Raw genomic sequence first — 22,418 nt, 5'->3', positions numbered from 1 at the left:
AACACAAGTTCAGTTATACTACATTTTACAGTCTACTTGTATAGAGTTAGAGTAAAACATTCAACATCATTTAGTGAATTTATCACAGTTAGAGGACACCAAACAACGCCTCACAAACTCGCTGTTTTAGAGCCAAAAGGTACTACGTGACTAGGCCAAGAACATTAGCTGAGGAATCAGAGCATTAGCATTTTTCTGTTTATCTTAAAGACTTTAGACGGGTTGTCTTTTTAAAAAAAAAATTAACAAGCTACCTACTATTTATGGTCTGGGTTAAATACAGCACAGTAACAGTAAAATGCTGAGTGGTGCTTTTTTTGGACACTGTGCTTGTAGCATCTGCTGCGCGGTAGCCCATGCCTTAAAGGTCCTATGTAGAACCTTCTTTTTATTGGGTGGGCATTTTTTCAAATTCAGACTCAGAAATTTGGATAACAAATTTGACTGAAATGCCCACCTCGAGCAACAGGGCTTTGTAGTGTGAACACAGCTTTACTGCAAGAAGCTCTTGGTCTGACTGGTCTGGAGCCTGCATCCCAAGTAATCACAAGCTGCTCAGGTAATACAGATTTAGTCTGAAGATGAGTCTAAGACATATTTTTCCAACCACACTAAGCTAAATGTTATAGAGACTGGTCCTTTTATGGTCACTCATTCTTGTATAAAAGAAAAGGATGCTAGATGGAGCTCCAAGCTGGAGAATGGAGCAAGATGACTCCCCTGCAACATGCACCATCAGTGCAAATCTACTTTTAAATCAATCCAAAAGTACCTATGAAGATGCAAAGATAAAACTATGTACATATTACTGTATGCTTGTCAGACAGAAATGGTTTGCTGTAATGGTTCACTGCTGCAGGCCATTCTCATTCACTCAGCAACTTCACCATAAAGAGGGCTAGAAAAATTATTAAACAAGATCATGATTAACCAAAAAGTACATTCACAAGTGTGGTAGCTCATCGTAAGAATCCACAATCCAAGCCTACTCAGTGCAGACTGGCTAACAAGCACGTAAACATTTTTGACCTGTGATTCCAGCCTGATGCAACCAATTGAAACTGCAGCTCTCTCCTCATTCAACAAAATACTTCCACACTATGTCTTCATTTATTTTTCTCCACTGTAGCTCTTCCCACAGCAGCTTTACGGATGTAAATAAGGTCACCCACTTAACACGTTTGATTGCTGTATGACCAGAGATGGCACTGCCCCAATACCAGGTATCGGGATCGGCTGATATCAGCAGAAAAATGCTGGATGGGATATAGCATGGAAAAAAAAGAATGAATCTGAATCAAATCCTGTAACAAACCTGTCATGAAATTGTACTCAGTCACACTGTGGTGTGATGTTAATAGTGCAGTTCTTCCTATGGGGTTAATAAAGTGATTGAGTAGTTTCAGCATCATGGAAAACGTAAGAATAGCTCATTTTAAAGCTTAGTAGCTTTTGAAAAAAAGATCAGATCGGTATTGGCTGATCGTCAAAGTTTCAATACCGGTATCAATAACCGTACTGGAAAAGAAAAAAATGGTATCGCGCCATCTCTTCGTATAACGTTTCCTTGTACACGCAGTCATTTCCAAGTGATTCTGGGCTTGAGCACCTACTAGGTTCTATTCATTCAGCTATTCATGCAGACAGTTCACTATAAAGTGAATCCCAAACAACTGAAAACCCGCTTAACCTCACCTGCACTTACAAAAGCGAAGTCAATAATGCACGCATCAATTAGACTGTAGAGTATTTCAGATGACAAACTGTTGCAGTTCTAAAATCTGATTGGTTTAGTTGTTGTAAAACACATTTACACATTAGTGAAATTAGTGAGGCAATAAAACAATACTACTTTTCACATTTGAATATAGCTTGATAATTTAATCGTAAGCGTACAATGTACTTAAAAAATGACTATAATCAGTTAAAGCGTTTCCATCTCCACCTTCATCGATGCATTTTTAAACCCTTAATGCACATTATTCCAATCAGTGGGAGCACCAACTGCCCCACTGAGAAATCATGAACAAAGTTGAGAATGTTGAGGTTTGGGTTTTGCAAACATTTTTTGTAGTGGCCAGCATCACCGCTTATAGGCCTGTCTGCACTGAGCAGTATAGTGTGTGTGATCCCACAGAGCAGGCCAGAAGCCAGGACACACCACAGGCCACTCGGAGCCTCTGTCAACGAGCGCTCTGTCCACACATACATGGGTTGCACGATGTGGACAAAATACCATAATGCAATTACACTGGTGCGTACTGCGGTTGCAACGTAACTTGCACCACATTAAAAATACACCCTTGTTCTTACGTGGCTGTAACATTTATATGATTGTATTTATTGGATCGGCAAAACACAAACTCATCAAGAACGACGAGAACATAGCTCATAATAAGACTAAGCATTCTGAGGGGAATTTTTAACTTAGCCTGAAAATTTTGGCTAAAAATTGAGCGAAATTTTCAAAACTGATATTAGATTGATTTATCAATGCATATTTGCATAACTAATGATCATTCAATTAACCACATGAACTCCACAAGCCCAATACAGGCCCCAAAACATTAATAAATAAGCAAGATGCTCATTTAAATTGCTGCTAGAGGAGAAGCAGAACATTGTGTGCCACTGTGTTGTCTATCGCTGCAAAAAAGATGCACTAGGCTTCATTAATTATTGATTTTTGTCTGAGTGAATGTGTATTTGTTTAATCAAAGTAACAATTTTGTGTTTGTGGCTTTCTTAGAACACGTTCTTACTCAGATGCAGCATCAGTATTCAGAAATCATGCTATTCATGGAAATGAGGAGATAAATTGGCAGCAAATATCCACGTTTTTGCTACTTTAATTGTTAAACTGCTAATTTGCATACTGCAGTTTTCTGTGACATCACTACCGCAAAATACTGTAATACCCCAATACTGTAATAATCATTATCAAATGATGCATTAACACATACAGTATGTATATACACTGCTATGACTGATGATGCGTTGGCTAAAATAAAAGGAAAACTGTGTAATCCTAAAAGGATTCCGCAAAATCTATGACCACTGTTAGCACATTACTGTCCAAACCAGTGAAGAAATATGACCGGCCTCAAAAGACCATGACCTAGACCTAGCACACGTAGAGCATCCAAATGCACTCGTTTTTTCCCCAGGCTCCGCAGGCTGTGTTTCACTCTTTCACTGGTGGGCTCGAGTGTTGATTATGTGGTGAGAGGAGGAATGTGCCAGCCCACTGAAGTGGTTTCACTTTGTTCTCGGTCCGCTGGGTCATTTGGCTTAATCACTGTGGAGAGAATGGTGCACACACACACGCGAACACACACACGCACATTCATACAAACACTCGCTGCAGACACGTTGCCTTTCACTAATGACATACCACACACCTCAGCAGAGCGACTGGGAATTCCACCAGGCCCAGACTTTCATTCCCACACATTCAGAAGATGAAAAACCAGCCCTTTCCATTACTCTTCTCATGTATAATGAAAGGCAAGTGGCTCCGATGCTTCTAAGTTTGACTCTTGCGGTCAGAGCAAAAGCAGTCACTGCTCAGTGGCAACACCTTAAGTGTTATCAGTATAAAAATAAGCCAGCTAAACCATTCATGTTCAGGAAAACACATTATTCTTTGCTCTAGATGGCCAACTGGGCTGCAGAATATGAACAAGATCCTGGTAATGCGATTATGACGTTACATACTGCGATATGTCTTGCAATATATTAAAACATACTGGCCAACAAGGTGACATGGTTGAAGATTTTACCCTTTGCGGATCAATTATGTCCATCCACCCCTCCATAGATACTTATTTATTGATCCTTTAACCCATCCATCCATCTTTTATTAGGGCCTGAAATGTTTTAACCCACAGCACCAAGTTTGGAGTCTAAACTTAACCCAAGTCCTGCTAAATTCTGGCCAAAATTGCCCCAAACTGGCCACTCATTACTCAAAGTGCCCAATAAATCCTGGGGTCTGTCTCACGAAGCAGGTTCAACTTGACAGAGCTTCTGACTGTCTTTCAGCTTCTCAAAAGCCAACAAATACAGCCGTGGTTAATTTGTTCCATCTTTCTCCATTAACCCAGTTTTAGATACTCAGGCTGTGTGCATGCATATATAAAAGTGTTACGTTCATGAGAAACAGCCAATTGATATCTATAGCTGATTTGATTCGTTTCCTTCACTGAAATGTGATATTTTTCATGCGACTCATGCCACATATGCCAAAAAAAGTGACCCAAAAAAGGCCATTAAAGTTCAACTTTATCAGAAGACTGTCCCTGATTGGTCAGAAGCTTGACCTGGATGTGTCAAAGAGCTGCATGAATCAAAACCTCAAACTTTGGAGAGAGTCTGGCGTGCAGCACAAGTTGCCATGCTGATGTAGCCTCGTAAAAAGTGAGAGAGAAAATCCAGGATAAGATAGAACAAAGTTTAAAATTTGCTGGTTAAATCAAGAAACCCTGCATTGATAATGACAATAATAGCTGTCATTAGACATCATGGATAATTAAAAATAAATAAACAAATAAATAAAATGTAAGATGTCGAGAACGAATCTGTTGTGAGCAGTCAGGTCCTGTCAGGTTTGGACCAATAACCTGTTTTCCATCTGCTAAATCCTAAATTAATTTAACAATCATTTGTTGGCTTACACAAATTCATCAAAACACCCACAAAAACACTCACCTGGAACTACAATTGGTCAAAATGCTCACAGGGTGGGGCTGATCAGGGAGCTCCTTTGAAAATTGCAGCAATACTGATAAACAAACAGCACACTGTGAAGCCCTAAAAAGATAGAGGCGGACATCTTTGCTCTCCAGATCCTGAGAAAACGTAAATAAAATTTGGGAAAGGAACATTCACAAGGATCCAAAGCGTAACCAAGGCCGCATGTTTGGAAAATCCCGTAGACGCGGGACATTCTGGGGGTTGTTTTTCCTCCCCAAAGCTTGGTTTGTTTGCAAAGATCTGGGAAGTTCTGACTTGCGGTGCGGGGATACAAGCGCTCTTCCCAAAGCCACGCTGTTATCTAGCTGCTGGAACAGCTGAGCCAGTCTTGCAGATCAAATCAAATTTGAGGGATGCCAGTGGCCTGTCAAAAGGCTGGCTTGCACAAAGATGCTAGAGCACGCACCCTGTTCAGGTCGCCCTAGCCCACAGGAAAATGAACATCTCTGGCCCGAGCTGAACTATCTGGTGGTTTTCAGAAAGGCTGAAATAGCAAACGATGGGACGATAACCAAATTCCAGTCGCGACAAAAATAGTACATCCTTTTTAAAAAGAACTGAAATGGTTTTAGCTTAAGAATAAAAACAAGCATGAACAATTCTGCCTGCTCCATCTTGACTGGATGGTGTTCACAGCCAATCCAAAACCTTCTTGATTTATAGAAGCATGGAGTATATTTAGCTAAAAAGCTGTTAGCTTTTATCCAATACACAGAGCAGTGTGGGGGGCTATGATGACAGAGGGTGTGATTTGATTACAGTCAACTATTTTAATACACTGATGATGTGGTTTTAGAGGAATGGCAGTGAGGGAAAACAATGAGAACTGGCCTCACATTAATCCTCAGCTGAAATGGAGAGGCTGAAATGAAGCTTTGTAGATGGCAAACCTGCCAGGGCCCCCTTCATTAATTATGAATGCATGTAAATATATAATTAAATTAACCCCACTCTCCCAGACTTCAAAGTCCTGCTCGCTGTGGCACCAGGTGGTCTGGTGGGAACTGTGTGCATGAGAGGGAGAGAGAGTGTATTTGGGGGCATGTACTAAGAGGAAAATTATTAAAAAGCACAAGAAGCTTCTCTGGTTTCTGTGAACACTCCAAAGCTGTATATAACGCTGGCGAAGAGAGGGCATGTAACAGAATAACTTGGCGAAAAATCCAATTTACAAAGTTTTCCCTTTATCCCAAATGCAGTCAATCAGCAGTGCTGCAGTAGTTAGTTAAAAAAGCAATCCATTACACATTACTAATTACTCCTTTCAAACTTCAATCTGGAAAAAGTACTCTCACTATTCATTACTTTCCTTCTCTGTTACTAATTTCAGTGCTTTGTTTAAAAAAAAACAGCCAATCTCACTAAACACAGTGGTAAGGAATTGCAAACAGCTGGGGCCGCCTGAAAACCTAGAAACTAGCCTGTAGAAACAGCTCAAAACTGATATGTAATATCTTTATGAATTAAACATAAAGCTTACAGAGTTGTTCCTAAACAAAAACTGAGTCTGGCCTGGGTAGAATAGGTTGGGACTCTTTTCTTCAACACTTTATCCATCAGCTTCATATAAGCGTAATTACGCAGGGCCAGGCACGGATAACATATACAGGAAGTGTGTGTTTTAAATGCATTGCGCGTAATTAATACTGTTCTGCCAACTATGTATGAGTAATGCAGGAAACAATCAGCCAAGACGTTTGGTGCCATTTGCTTCTTTAGGTTTTCACTATAGCTAAGAGGCTAATGTAGCTAACATGGACAAAGGTATGGACAAAGCTCAAGTCTATTAGCATTGAAGCATGCTGTTCGCATGATATTAACTGGTGTGGTCCAAACTTTCATTATGCATTAGCTATGCGAGGAACTTTGAATACCAAACACGTCTACGCTTGGAATAATGGGAATATTTGATTTTTCCAATACTACTACTTCAGTTTTCCCTCAAGTTCAAGTTAAAAATCAACCTTGTGTGCCCTCTGAACTTGCATGCCGAAGGACAAACGGCAGGCAGGGGTTTGCAGAAGCTATTGGCAGCCACAATTCCACTCCAGCTCCCTGTTAACAGCATGGTCTCTGGTGGCACCAGGTCCAAAGCAAGCCAGCAACGGCCTCCGCCATCCACCCAGCTGCAGCTGACGCCAACCGGCTCGCCAAAGCACCAGCTACAGAGCCCTCTCTCTTACACCTTTAAACCCAGCCAAAAACCCATGCTAATCCCCAGGCTAAGCCTCATGGTCTGCACTAGCCTTCATGTCTGAAAGCCCAGGCAGGAATGGAGCAAGATGGGGGATGGAATAAGCGACCTTGGAGAGTTTTATGATTTTCCATAATCCATCATTAACCATGGCGGTGAGGGCCCTGTTGCCTCAGAAGTCATATCTGCTAAGACCGACGGTGGCATGTTGGAGGTTTTATAGCAGTGGAAGGCACCAGGAGGCATTAGACTCAACATTTAGGAAGTCATCCATCTATAGTCTGTAGCATCTCTGCAAGTGTGGGAGCTAGCGGGGCTTAAAAACACATCCCAGAATCCGAAGCTAAGCAAATTCCATTCAGCTCCTCCTCGGTTCGGCTTTGGAAGAGATTAGGCCTCCTCTCCTGGAGCGTCAACTTGTCCCCCGCCACCTGCAAGGCAGAGCACCAGCCCAAGCCGAGCTTTTAGCCTACTCCAGCATTTTTCAACTACTTACCATGTTGTTTGCATTGTTCTTAAACTGGCTGAGGTTGCCAGGTAGGGTAAACATAAAACATAAAGCCTTTTGTTGAAACATGCCAACCGTCTACTGAAGCCTACCAAAGATTCTGGTCTTTTTCCTTTTCAAGCTCAAGCAGATGCCTCTGAGGCAAGGTTTCCTCACTGCTGCTGGTCAGCTGGGAGGTCTCACAGCATCGTTTTAAGTGGCTTCCAGGAGACTCTCTTTTATAAGTGCAGAGTTAACGAAGGAGGCACAAAAAACAGATCCCAAATTGATGAAGGAAACCAGCCCCGTCACAAGACTGAGTCACAAAGGCCATGACAAGTAACAGAAGAACAGAAGAACAAAAACTGTAAAATGTTTTATGGGTGCTTAAAAAAAAAGGAAAAAGCAAAGATGAATAATTAATTACGGCCACAACAAATGTTTCCTTATTACTTCAATAAATATGCTACTTCTTTGTTCTGTTCATTTTTTGCCCCTCCTCAGAGATCTCCCATGACGTTCAATTCCCGCTCACCATATGACAGATAAATCACTCTGGGAAAAGTGCAACAGCTTCAACATAAACACAACATTTCCGCCCAGACGTCAACATGAAGCCGGCCGGCCAAAGGCGAATCTGATCTAAAAAGCCTCGGTTCTTTTTGCTCCCTTTGTCAGCTCAAACCCTCCCCTCCACCACATCACGGGTTGCCAAGTGAAGACTTTTCACACACAGCTGTTTTCCTCTCACCACAATGTCAAGAGCATCCAAAGATACATTATCAACACGCCAATAAAAACGAACGCATCAGAAAAAACGTGCTTCGGCGAGTGGCGACTTTCCACTGAGGTAATTGTTCTCGATAAATAAACTGTCGTCTTTCCACGAAATCAGCACTGGGGCTTGCTCAGGGAGCTGAGGGGATTTTGTGTTTGAGCTACAGTAATCTCGCCACTTCAGTAATCCATGGTGCACTCTGACTTGAGAAACATGGCAACGTTACAAGGCTCCAGACATTAATCCACGTTTTTATGTTCGTTGGTTTTGAGTGAAGGGGAAAAGAAAAAGAGCGCTGGTGTGGAGCTTTAGGTGGAACCAGAACCTGAGTCACGTAGATCTCTGGAGCTTTGGTGTCCTCGCAGTCTCATTATTCACAGCCATGGGCAAGTGAGAAGACTCCGCTGAGGCAGTTTACAGACGTAATGACCCATGCAGATCCTCTAATGATTAATGAACGCCCCTCACGGGCCACTTGTTGGACGGATTTGTTTAAAGGGTGCTCGGCTGTTTTGACGTGGCACTGAGAATTGAAGGCTTTGTTAACATGTCACGGTTGTCTAAGTAGTTTGTGTTCTTGAGAGTTCTGCGGCAGGGGAGCTTTTGCCCCATTTAACGATGATAAAATGAAGCTCAGTATAATAACTCCAAACCACAGGCGTAAGAAGGGAAAAAAGGATTACAGGGATCAACACCCCATTGCTATTGTAATGAGGTGGGCCTAACCGAACTGCGCTCAAACTCCAAATAAAAATAGATGGTCCGATGGAGAATATGCACCAGGCCTGACTGCTGGAACTTTACTGTCTTACAGTATAAAACCTGAAACTGTACACTGTAACTACAGTTCAGAAACGGCAGTGGTATGTAGAAAAAGTTCACAAGTAGCTATAACTGTTCTATAAAGTGCATTGAAGAAAGTATCACAGCCCAGAGGGGGTTGCAACATAGCAATAAGCTTTTTTAAAGCGATAGTTTGAGGAAGAAAAAAATTAATATTCAACTCAATCAGCCAAGACATCCCTGGTATCTGTAGTTCACTTCGGTAATTTTGCGCTGAAGCCGCAAGGCTAATATAGCTAACAAGGAATCTTGCACCCCACCAATCCCATCAGGGAAACTGCATGTCTAACCCATGCCTATTTGACTTTACTAAACATGGTTTGAGGCAGGTGTGTGATTCAGGAGTGCAGTCTGCGCACTGCTAACTAGTGTACATAAATTCTCATTACCTGTTAGCTACATTATCCTGGCAGCTCCAGTCCAAAACTACAGAAGCAAACTTCAGACACCAAACATCTTTGCTGATTACACCTACATTTGAAATAAAGGGTAAACTGCAAACATTTTATTTTTCACCAAACTATCGCTTTAAAGCAGCAATCAGTCCTCTTTTTCCCATGCATATCCAGTTGACCCACGCCAGCTCAACAGCAAAGCAGAGTAAAAGCCTCAAAAAGCTCTTGGGGGCATTTTGGGAGCAGGAATTCCACTCTGCGTCCCGTGAGGAGGGTGCAAGGCTCTGTCAGCAGCCTCCCAGCCGGGGCACTTCTGCCCCACTGCAAAACGATACACTCCCAGAATGCAGAGCATGTGCAGACAGGAGCAAAAGGAAATGCAAGAGAGGACCAGAAAAGGAGAAGAGTCATCCCTGACCCCATCTGTCACACCTAGGATCTCTCTCGCGGCTGCTACAGATACCTTTAGGACAAAACACACACAAGGAAGAAGAAAAGTCGCAACCTGTTCATGTACATACGGGTAACAGAACAGCATCCAAGTGACGATGATAACTAAGACTGTAGTGACCAATTCCAATACTGATTTTAAGGTCATTTGACTCCCAACAGACACACACTCTAATAGTTTAGTTAAACAGTGCTTCACTGATGACTGATACTCTGATATGATTATTAAAGGCTCAAAAGTTTTAACGCACAACTTCTTTGCTGAATTTAACAAACTGTAAAATCTAGCGTGTGCAAAAATGTATGAAATTTTATTTATTTTTTTTTTGCTAATATGTTAAACTAAGGTCATATTCAAGCAAGTTCTCTGTAGATGACATGCTAACTTATTTTCACTTGGAAAACCCAAGAAACATCACTTGACTGGGGGTGTTTGAACTTTAGCGTACAATGCAAGCTTTAATGGCCAAGTATGTTGACACACACAAGAAACCTGGTTCCAGCTGTTGGTGTCTCTCTAGTATTAGATGCAATATACAAACAATGTACAAATAATGTACAGACAATACACAATGTACACAGTACACAAGCAATATACAGACTATATGTGGACACGTGATATACAGACAATGAGCACATTTACAATACACAACATACAAGCAACATACAGATTATGTAGGGGCAAACAATATATATAAGTGTGTGGTAGTGCAACCAACAGTAATCTACATCATGTATGAGAGTGAAATTGTGGTGCTCAGTGGTACGAGTCAGAGGCAGGGTGTAATAACTATCTGGAGGAAGAAGGAGTAGCTATGGCCCAGCAGATAATATTACTGAACAGCTAAATATGAGGTTTATGGCATGAATTAGCAGGAATTCAATCCTGTAGCATTACAAATACAGTAAAATGAACATAATGTAGGTATTTTAATGCAGTAACCGAGTGTCACAAACATTATGCTCTTCCAGAGTATAATAAACATGTCAGCAAATATCAGTTTGAAATACTGGTCAAACCTAAACATCTTTCTGATGCCAATCAGTTTTTCTAAGCAAGTATCTCCTGACACTGATATGATTTATGATATCATTCCTATAAACTATGTTTATGGCAGTATATTCCTGAATATGGTTTAGTTATGATTTTTACAGATGCTGATAAATCCATGGAAACTTAATACTGGCTGATTTTTATCAACCTAATGATATATCGGCCATACCTTTATTTTGAAATTGCCCCATAGATTATAGATCTATAATTACTTAAATTGTTAAATTATCTGCTGAAACCAGATGATCATCAACAGTTTGAGTAAAAATTACACTTGGGTATTAGGTTAAGAATCTACTACATTCAACATGAAGTTCAGTTGCATTCAACAATTAATAGATGTTTTGTTGAATTCTTTAAAGATAAGGTGAGCATCTACAGTGATGGGGAGTAAGGGGGGGGAGAAAATGGGAGAAGGAAAGGGGGGGGGAGAGAGAGAGAGAGAGAGAGAGAGAGAGAGAGAGAGAGAGAGAGAGAGAGGAGAGAGAGAGAGAGAGGGAGGGAAACAGAGAGAGAGAGAGAGAGAGAGAGGAGAGAGAGAGAGAGAGAGAGAGAGAGAAAAAGAGAGTCTATAATTTGCACAGAGAACGGCTCTTTTTTCCACCGCAAGTGGCATAAACGTGTGTGGCTTTTCTTTAAGCGTGCAATCACGTCATTTGTAATTCAATTAACTGGGGCCTCTCTGGCACCCTTTCCAGCAGCACCTGTATTTAAAGGCTCCGCCTGCTCAGACTGCATGATCGCCTCAATCACATGATTCATTTGGAACAGGCCACACGGCCAAACAATCATGCACATTTTACTGCTCCACCGCCAACGCAGCAAACACAGCCATGCATAAACACTCAAACCCAGAACTCGGTGGCGTCTGCTTCTCTCCGGCCACTCGTTTAGCCTAAGAATCAATAATAAACTCTTAAGTGGGTCTCATTTTTCCCCCCATTTGCTTGGTCTGCGTTGTAAAACAGCTATCAATCAAGCCAGCCTGAGCTAACTCTTGGCCAGTGTTACTAATCTCTATTTTAAAATGTAAAACGTACAATTTCACTACGCTTAATCTCTATTTAGGTCTGAGGCCTTGCCTTGTTGCCCCATTGATCACACCATAGCAACCAAACAGGAAAACCGCAGAGCCGCCGAGTTTGGACTGCACGGCTCTTCGCGTGTTGGCCCCTGGCGAGTCGAGGCAAACGCAGTGAAAGCTTTATGGGCATTCCACTCAAGAGCAAGCCACAGCAGAGGTCAATCACACAGAGAAGTGGCCTGGGTGCCAGTGATGCATGCAGAAACAGACGAACAGGCAAAATGGTTCAAAATGATCACCTAATCACTATTTCTCACTAGGGAGAGGATCATATCACTGACCAAAAATATCACGGTTTACAATGTTATGGCAGTGACATTGATGTTTTTTCACCACAGCTATTAATACTAACTATTGACAATTGACAAGCTGTTCACTTCCACTGGAACTAACTGCACATGGCTATCATATATCGTGATACATCATTAAAACCATTTACCATCTCATCTATAGTTCCAACATTGGAAAGTCACTACACACTATATTTAAAAAATAATAATAAATTAAATTAAAAAGATGTATTTTAGGGCCAAAGTGCTGTACATTTTTATTTATTATTTTTAAGAATATTTAAGAAAAACAGGTGAAAAAAAACAGAAAAGCACTGTTCATCCTGTATAATAACAGCAATAAAATGCAATTGTGAACAACTGTCAATTAACATGTGCACTCTCAGAAAGAAAAGGTACTAACTGGCACTGGAGAAGTACCCACCTTGCTGTTGGGGTGGCACCCTCAGGGGGGAACATAATTGCACCGTATGCCATTGCAATTATATTTTCTAAGTTGTATTGACGCCACAAACTCTCTCATCTCCAGGCTTTTTATTAGATGGTTCTGTTTTAAAATATTAGATTACGAAAAGGTACAAATATGTACTTTTCCCTGGAAAAACTTAACTTCCAATGGCGAGCCAGCACTTCTTCTGGCAGGTGCATACGAAAAAAAATCCCATTCCATTGGCCTTACAAGAAATGTCTGACCTGGCTAGTTCAAAAAAACAATTCTTGGCATATGGCAACACTAAGTCACTTGCATTATTTTCCAGATCTAGCATAAACCATTATTTATGCTGAATCTCATAACTGAGTAAATCTGACTTGAGCAAGGAACCTGTGTACTTCTGTCATCTCTGTTTAATTGTTAGATTTTATAGATGGCAACTTATCCATTATACAGAAAGTGGAGCTTCCATGCTAATATTTCTGCTACATGTTTTGCAGGTTCTTAGTTCAAAGAACACTAATAAGCAACCAGAAATGTGATTTAAACAAACTCTTTGGTCACTAATGTTACATGGGTTTGCACATCACTCTGCATCAGTATACCACTGCATAGAGTGAGGCATTGAACTTCTACAACACAATCCACAACACAGTCCATTATGGGTTCTTCTGGTCTGCTAGGGTACACTTTGTAGGGATTGCGAGAGTGCACTAGTTAATTAGTTTAGTTATGTTCTTGGACACCCTTGCAAATCTGTAGACTGCCAAAATAATGCAACATAGTCAACATAGTGACCAGGACATAGTTCTGGCCAGCAGAACCCTGTGGGCCGCATGCTTGAAGCCATGCTGATTCAAAGAGAGCATCTTGAGGCCCTCTAAATGTGTTCCTCAGCAGAAGAAGAAAGGAAAAACGGGGGTTAAAGTTGTTCAAAGTGACGCATCCTGTCTTTTATTAAATGAGTTGCCCCCCCTTTCTTTTTTCCTCCCAGGTTGTTCTCCATTATCTCCATTTTGGAGGAGCGGAGGATGAAAGCGGCGGCCCCCTGGCTGCGTCACCTTTTGAGTGCTCCCTCGCTCCGATCCGTTCTGACGGCCGCTTTAATTGCACGCGATGCAGGCAGGGCCTTTCATTCTTTCAAATCTGAAACAGATTGCTGGTGGAGTGGATTATTGTAGAACGGAGTGGACATGGCAGGGAGAAAGGCCGTCCTGTGCGGGGGTGCTGTGGCCCAGGCGCATGAGAAAAAGGAGCGCAAATGTGTGCAGTGTTTGAGTGAAAAGAGGAAAGTTTATGGGGGTGGTCAGGCCCTTCGACCTCCGCTGAGCCACAAGGGGAGTGTCCATCTAGTGAGGTGCTGTTTTTCCCCTGAGGCCTCTAAAGAAGCTCTTACCCTGGCTCATCTCTCCTTACACGTTTAGAAATGCAGGTGTCAGGAAGGAGTCTTTGGAGGGATGCCATAGAGGAACAAGTTTTGGTTCAATATAGAATCAATGTGTGTTCGTTTCTTGAGAACCTTTTTCAAGTTCAAAGAACCTCCACAAGAGGATCACATACGAATTCAATGTTTCCCCTAGAATCATACATCTAAGCGAAGAACCATTTAGGAACCTATATTTATTAATTATCTGCGCATGCTGATATGATTCCCATATAATTGTACATCACTAGTAACCATGCAGGGTACACTGAGAGCAGTGGGAAAACTTTTTAATATGTTGTTCTGGTATAAATGTATGAAGTTGAATTAAGTTGAATTAGCACAGTCCAGTCCAGCCTGTCACTCCCTTGTCCAGCAGAGTGGTTCTGGATCCAACATTTTAATACCTTTACTTGACCCCTTTCAATAGCTCTAACATGGCCTCGCAAACTTTGAGCCACCACTCAGAAATATGCCGCATCTGAGTTTCCCCACCATTTTCGTTTTTGTGCACTATGGATTCCCCCGGGGGGAAATGATGAGGCCAAGTCAACGAGGGCCTGTTAGTGCTACAGGCTATTTCTTCTTTTATGGCAGAGTGATATCAATAAAAGTGATATCGGCGTCAAAGTGGAATGGTTTTTCCTCATGCTCTTAGGAAGTTTTTTCAGCCACTGTTGCTCTCAGTGATGCATAATAACAATTGAAATAATATACATACATGTAAAATAGTAAACGCACACACACACAGTCCATCTTCACCTCTTCCCCTTCTCTCTCTTTCTGGAGGAGTTGTTAGTCTTTTTAGAGGAGACATTGGTTTGATATTTGTCCTTTCTCTGACACACTGGACTGAGGGTACTCAAACACTTGGTGGTGCTGTTGCGAGAACCTTAGAAAAGGCTTAAAAAGGAAGAGCGGGTCCCACAGATAACTCTCAGAGCTTTCCCCAATAAGCAGCATGATAGATGCTTTGTAGCTCTTAGCAAGACATCAGTGGGTACTAAACAGCACTTGTGAAAGTATAAACTCAAGACTGCCTAAGAACTGCACAACCTCACCAGAAAGAGCAAACAGAACTCCCACGACAGGACCACATACTGACCGTTACAGCCATGACATCAGCATCAGCCTCCCCCTCTTCAAAATTACACCACCTCACTTCCTGCAGGAACGCTGTCATTAAGCACAGAGATAAACTCAAGTGCAGCGTGATTTCCTCTCAGAGAGCACTCACAGCCCCTTCCACCTCTTCACGAGTAAACAAAACTAAACACTAACACTACAGCAGATGCAAGTCACACAGGAGACCAAGGCAGGAGTCTCGGTTCCTCTGTGGCTCTTCCTCACGCTCTTAGAGAGTTTTTCTATCTGAGTCTCCTCTCAGTGTTCTCATGTTCGTAGGGAGTTTTAGAATCTTGGTTCTGCTCAGTGTTTCTTCTTAATGCTCTTTGATTTTGTTTCCTTTGGCGCCTTGGTTCCTCTCAGTGGTTCTTTCTCAAGCTCTTAGGTCTTTCTTTTTGAGTCTTGAGAAACTCTAAGACAGGTGGTTTCCAACCCAGTCCTCTGGGCTGTCCAGACACCACATTTTTGCTCCAATCTAACTCAACATACAGAAATGAAGGAAAAATGTGGACCATTGGAGGGCCCTGAGAACCAGGTTGGGATGCACTGTTTTAAGAGCATGAGGAACAAGGTGCAAAATACAGGGGGTCCTGGGGGGTCTGGACCCCCTAATTAACCTCTTGGGCCCCCTGAATGTTTCAAAATCGAAATTCTAGGATGTCCCTAAAATTAAACCTATTATGATGTTATGCTGTCCATTAGATGTCCAAATACAAATTCAGGAAAATTTCATTGTTTAGCTGCTTTTCCCACGAAACAGTGAGCTTCTGGTCTACCTCAGGGTGGCGCTGTATCAAAGTGGTTTCACCCAGTTATGTTGCTCATAACTCAGCAACGCAAAGCAGTAACTATGACCGGGATTCCCAAGAGTTTGGTGGAAACAGCAAATTGTTACTCATTTCTCAAGCATTTCCAGAAAAAAAAATTCTTTAAACAATCATTTGCTGTTATGGCGAGTGAGTTAGCAGCCCATCAACGCTGGAAAAGCCAGCCAATGTGGGACCCCCCGAATACCCGCACTGGTAAAGAGGAATCACAGAGAGGAAACAAGACTCAGGTCTCCTGCGTGACCTGCATCTACTGTACACACTTAAAAAAAGATGGTTCTTTACTAAGGAAAATGGTTCTATATACAACCATGAACACCCAAAGAACCATTGGCATGCTTAAATAGTTCTTTGCATGGTGAAACTGTTCTTCAGATTGATGGAGAATGTGTTGGATGTGGTTCTATACAGAACCTTTTTGAAAAAGGTTCTGCTATTGTTATGATATCAGACTTATAACAATAGAATTTTTGGTGTTACATAAAGCCCTTATAAAAAGGTTCTATGTAGAACCATACACAATACATGCTTTTTTTTTTTAATCTTGGTTTCTCTCAGGTGGTTCTCTCTCAAACTCTTTAGGGAATATTTCCTTTTTAATCTTGGTTCTTCTCAATGTTGCCTCTTCATGCACTCAGTGGTTCTTCCTCATGCTCTTAGGGAGTTTTTTTGCTTCTGCTGCCCTTAGTGATGCTCACTAGGGGGCTACTGTTAAAAATACTATACAAATAAAATTTAACAGAATAGGACGACCCCATTTGTAGTGGTCATCACAACGCTCTTCAGCTTGGTTCCACTGTTCATGCTCCAAGTCGACAAGAAACTCTTCATCTAGCTAAAGATAGAATCAGCCCAGCTATATCTAGAAGTAGCCCACTCTAAGTAAAATACAAATTTTACTCCAGATAAGACAAGCCAAGAAATTTTAGTTATTCAATCAAATAAAATGTCACAGTTTCTACAAGTGTAAAAGTAAACTGACCCTGGATCAGTAAAAGAGCAAAACGTACCAACACCACTTCAGTGCTGTGCAGCTGCAGCCATGCAGGCTGTTAAACGTCTGGCAGCGGTGATTTGTTTGACAGAATGGCAGCGCGTGTATGGCACTAGTTAGAGGGAAGGAGGCAGTTTAGTAACGGCCAATCTCTTCCAGTGACAGGGCACTGAGAGAGAAACAGGCACAGAAACTCACCGCTGCTTTTGATTTGAGTTCATAAAAGAGGGAGACTAGTGGGGGTACAACACTCGCACACAGACAAGGCCACAGAGGGCATTAAACCATTTAGCGTAAAGTACTCTGACATTCCAGCCCCTCCAATACCTTCCGTCTACTGTTTAGACTGTGAAGCAAGAGGCTCTCGTTCTATCGTTCTACAGTGTAAATTTTCATCACTGTGAAATCTCACTGAACTTGGGAAAACATCCATGTACAGGTCAGCTCATTCTGCAGAACAAGCATGGGAACACGGTCACTAAGCCCAAGCTTTAGAATGGAATCCAGTGTGTGTGTGAGAGTGTGAGAGAGAGAGAGAGAGAGAGCGCGTGAGAGAGAAAGAGAGTGAGAGAGTGAGAGAGAGAGAGAAGAAGGAGAGAAAAGTGAGTGAGAGAGAAGGAGAGACAGGTAGAGAGAAAAAGAGAGCGGAAGGGAAGAGAGACAGAGAGAACAGAGAGTGAGAGAGGCAAGAGGCAGAACAAGGGAGAGAAAGAGAGTGCAAGTGTAGAGAGAGGAAGAATAAGAGAGAGAGAGAGAGGGAGAGAGACAGAGAGACAGACAGAGAGAGGAGAAAGTGGAAGAAGGATGGAAAAGCATGGGAGAGATTGAGGGAGAGTGAGAGACAGACAGATAAGACAGAGAGACGAGAAAGAGGGACAGAAAGTAAGAGAGCAACACAGAAACAAAGAGAGGAAGAAAGACAGAAAAAGCAAAGGAAAGAAGGAAGGAGAGAGAAGGAAAATGAGACGGAGAAAGAGAGGGGGAGAAAGAGAATGGAAGGGAGAGTGAGACAGAGTGATGAGGAGAGAGCGAGAAAACGAGACAGAGGGAGATCGAGAGAAAGGGGAGAGAGAGCAAGAGACAGAGCGAGCAAAAGAAAGAATGAGAGAGTGAGACAGGGAGCAAGACAGAATGAGAGAGAGAGAGGAGGGAGAAAGAGAGAGAGATAGAGCACAATTCTGGAGAAAGAGAAAGAGGAAGAATGAGAGAAAAGCAAGAGAGATAGAGGGAGATTGAGAGCAGACAGATAAGAGGGAAGGGGAGAGAGAGAAAATAAGAGAGCAACAGAGAGACAAAGAGAGCGAGAGAGCGCAAGTGTGGAGAGAGGAAGAATGAGAGAAAGAGTAAAGGAAAGAAGGAAGGAGAAAGAGAAGGAGACAGAGAAAGAGTGGAGAGAGAGATTGGAGGGGAAGACAAAGTGAGAGAGATGGAGAGAAGAGAGTGAGACAGAGAGAGAGACAAGAGGGAGAACAAGAGAAGGGAAAGGGGAGAGAGAGCGAGAGACAGAGAGATCAGTGAGAGAGCGAGTGCGAGAGAGTGTACTCGTTCTCTCTCATGAATAAAACTGGCCCTTTACTGTTGCAGGCAGTGCGCTGGGTCTCACTCTCCTGGTGAGTCCGGTACTGAGGCGAACTCTCCTGATGTCTAAAAGGCTGCAGGAATAATATTTGCGTTGGCGCGGCTGAACCCAAAATCGCAAATTATCTGCAACAGCTGTGGCCATTGTTTACATATTACTACATCTCACAGTGGAAAAGCTACGTTCAGATTTCATCTCTCAAACAGGCTGGCAGCAGGATTACAGCACCTAATACACACTGCGTTTCAGAGAGTGTCAGAGACAGCACCGAAAAAGAAATGAGAAACAGATTTACACGTTTACAGCAAAGCGCGGATCGAGAGCTGACGGATGTGCTTTGAACAGCTCCAGATGGAAAAAGAACAAGGTCAAATAAAAAGTCTTCTTCTGTACTGATACCTCTAAATAGACCCTAAACGAGAGTGCAGAAAGGATGTCTTCACCAGGCACTGAGCAGTAACCACCTCTTACATATGATTCATACAATATGACTTTCAGTACTCAAAAAAGGAGGAGAAAAAACATTAAATAACCAAAAACGTAAATAAATAAATGCACTTGTCTGGTTATCCTATTAATCATATATCGATAAAGTTTAAGCATCTTAATTTCATTCTTTTGATTGCCAAGCGATATAGCCCAAATGAACACACAATCAGTACAAATTGCAGAAATAAAAGATAAGAAACACAATACTGTGCAATATGCGGAAACTTACAGAAGCAGTTCCAGTGAAATGGGAATTTTAAGCCGTAAAAAATACCCAAAAATATTAAGATGTTTGAGTTATAGCTAGTTTACAAATCATAAAAGTTACGACACACTAAAAACAAGAATTTGTGTTCTACTAAATATGTGCCACTGTAATCACCAGCACTCAATTAACTTGTACTAAAGCTGCTGACAGGCCTGCCGTGTATTTGTGGTTTTGGCAGTTACTTTTAGCCAAGCGTGTAAGATACAGATACAGCTGATTAATAGCTTTAAACATCATTCACACAGCCTTCATGCTGTTCCTGGCACCTGCCTATTTTCATTACACGTACAGCTGCACAATATCCTTCACTAACACCTCCCATGCTATACGTGGCCCGCAGCAACATATATAACAGTGCATACCCCGCTTCACGGCTGTGTCTCCTTTTTCACTCCAGTGGAGCTAAATAGCTGAAGCGAGCCTTGAATTCTTTAGACTTCCCCCTCCCATGTGTACATCTCTGCATTGACAGGCGGTCCCGAAGCCCTCTATAGCAGAACGCTTGATCAATATACAGACTTTACATGACTGTTATATAGACGTCAACTACTCTACACTAACCCTGCAACTTGTGTAAAACTTTAATAGGTTGCAAAATAAAGGATTATTAAACTAAATTTGAACAATCATTCTGGAAGAAATCCTTGAATGATTTCATGACATTCATATAGAACCACCTAAGAACCTATTTGACAACTTGTATCAACTTGTAGCTCGAGACTGTAAAAAGCAGTTTTGCTGCAAATGACCGGATTTGAACTCAGACTGGAATAAACATGAATGATTCTGTCTCATTCATAACCACTGATCTGGCACTGGAGAACAGAACTGGCATGATCTCCAGTGAACTATTCTTCTGCAGCAACAAGCTTTACTTGTCATGCAATAATACACCATTTATAGACACGTCATCTTCAGATAGATATATTAAATGAATGACAAGAGAAAAGATTATGCCTGGCAGAATAGAGTTTACACACCGCAAGACAAGCAGCTAACTACAGCACAGGCCCTAAGTGAGCAATGACAGAAGGGCAAAAGTGACAGCACCTTTACTGAGGGAGAGGAACATCTGAAGTGAGAGAACCGGGCACGTCACCTAAAAGATATCAGGCAGTGTGGAGTCTCAAATATAAAGAGAAAGAGAAGTAAAGAGAGAAAAAAAAACTTCCGAAATGAGACGGTCAGTGATCAGCTAGACTATTCCAAAGATCAGTCAAAAGACACGAAAGATCAGCTAGAATATTCCAAAAGAACAGCCAAAAGGTACCAGAGATCAGCTAGAATATGCCAGAGATCAGCTAGATTATGACAGAGGTAAACTAGAATATGCAAAAGATCAGCCTGTATATGCCAAAGATCAGCTAAAAGATATTAAAGATCAGCTAGAATATGCCAAAGATCAGCTAAAGCATACCAAAGATCAGCTAGAATATGCCAAAGTTCAGCTGGAATATGCCAAAAATCAGTTTGAATGTGCCAAAGAACAGCTAAAAGATAATCAAAAATCAGATAGAATATGCCAAAGATCAGCTAGAATGTGTCAAAGATCAGCTAAAAAATACCAAAGATCAGCAAGAATACGGCAAAAATCATCTAAAAGATACCAGAGACCAGCTGTAATGTGTCAAAGATCACCTAGGTACCAAGGATTTCAGTCAATATGGGGCTTCAAATTTCCTTCAACAAAATCCAGGAAGGAGAAAGGGAGAAATAAAAGGAGAAAGAGTGAGAGAGGCTCCTGAAGTGACAGTCAGGCGGATGAGCCAGACACCAAAGATAAGCTAAAATATATCAAAGATCAGCCAACTACCGCTGACACCATACAATATGAAGCCACAAATCTTCTTCTTCAAAAAGAGTGAAATAGAGAAATAAAAGAAGCAAGACTGATTAAAAGCGCCTGAACTGAAATACTTAGAATAATCAGCTAGAATTAATCAAAGATGCAAAGCAGCACAGAGTGTCAAATCTCACCTGAGAATAAAACAGTAAAATAAAAGGAGAATGAGAGAAAGAGAAACTCCTAAAGTGAGTCAAATCTCGTGCAACAAAAATAAGGCAGTGAACTAACAGGAGAAAGAGTGAGTGACAGTACCTGAAAGACAGGAGTGCAGTCTTGCGCGCGGGACTCCCTCTCTCCTTTCCTCGTGTTTCTCGTGCCGTTGGGGGGACCACACAGCTCCTGGAGGGACGACCTTCCTCCTCTAATTCTCTCCGCGATGTGATGACACACACACGCTAACCCTGAACCATCTGTTGAAACACGTCCTCCGGCGCTCTCCGCTTAGAGCTGCGTCAAGACAGACTACCAAACCAGCCCAGTCCAATCAGAGAGGGGCAGGGTGGCTCTTCCCCGGCTGGAGGTTGGGACAACGACACAGGACACTGAGGGAGGGGGGTTTAAGCAGCTACTAGCAGAGATGTCTGCAAACTCCGGCCACCGTCGTAACCTGAGATTTAGAGAGAGAGAGAGGGAGAGAGAGAGAGAGAGAGAGAGAGGGAGAGAGAAAAGGGGGGTTGGATGGGAGGGGAGAGAGAGTGTGAGAAGGAGACAGGGAGGGGGGAAGGGGGGTGTGTCTCCTTACCAAGTATGTTAGTGCTCAAAACTCATAGGAATCCCACAGAAACCTGGAGGCCCTCTACCAAAGTCACCAACACACGTTTGGTTTTATGCAGTGAGAGGACATCAGGTTACACATACCGTGCTGTGCAAAAGTTTAAGGCGTCTAAGGAAAATGATTAGTTAAAAAGCTATTTGTCTGGGCTGTAAGCGTTTATTTGCTCAGAAAAACTCAACATCCATAATAATAATAAAATACCTGCAAATAACATTAATACAATAAGCTGTGATTTTACATATATCAATGTTTGTTTAACCATTTCCAAAAGCTCTCTTAACAGCCCAGTACCAACTGTAGTTATTATCCTGGTTTCACTAATCAATACT

General features: G+C 42.0%; 1 protein-coding gene across 4 annotated transcripts in view; it reads right to left on the bottom strand.

Annotated features, from left to right (window-relative positions):
- sulf1 (sulfatase 1) overlaps nt 1-21,868 on the bottom strand; it is a 68,497-nt gene extending 46,629 nt beyond the window's left edge. For all 4 annotated transcript variants that reach the window (XM_036558634.1, XM_036558635.1, XM_036558636.1 and 1 more), the window contains exon 1: nt 21,567-21,868. The gene's annotated coding sequence lies outside the window, so the exon portion shown is untranslated. The remainder of the gene's footprint in view (nt 1-21,566) is intronic.
- Between the last annotated feature and the right edge of the window lie 550 nt (nt 21,869-22,418).

This window comes from Colossoma macropomum, unplaced genomic scaffold (genome assembly GCF_904425465.1).
Source record: "Colossoma macropomum unplaced genomic scaffold, Colossoma_macropomum, whole genome shotgun sequence".
Classification (NCBI taxonomy): Eukaryota; Metazoa; Chordata; class Actinopteri; order Characiformes; family Serrasalmidae; genus Colossoma; species Colossoma macropomum.
Note: the sequence above shows the minus strand (reverse complement) of the source record. Positions and strands in the feature narration are given on the sequence as shown.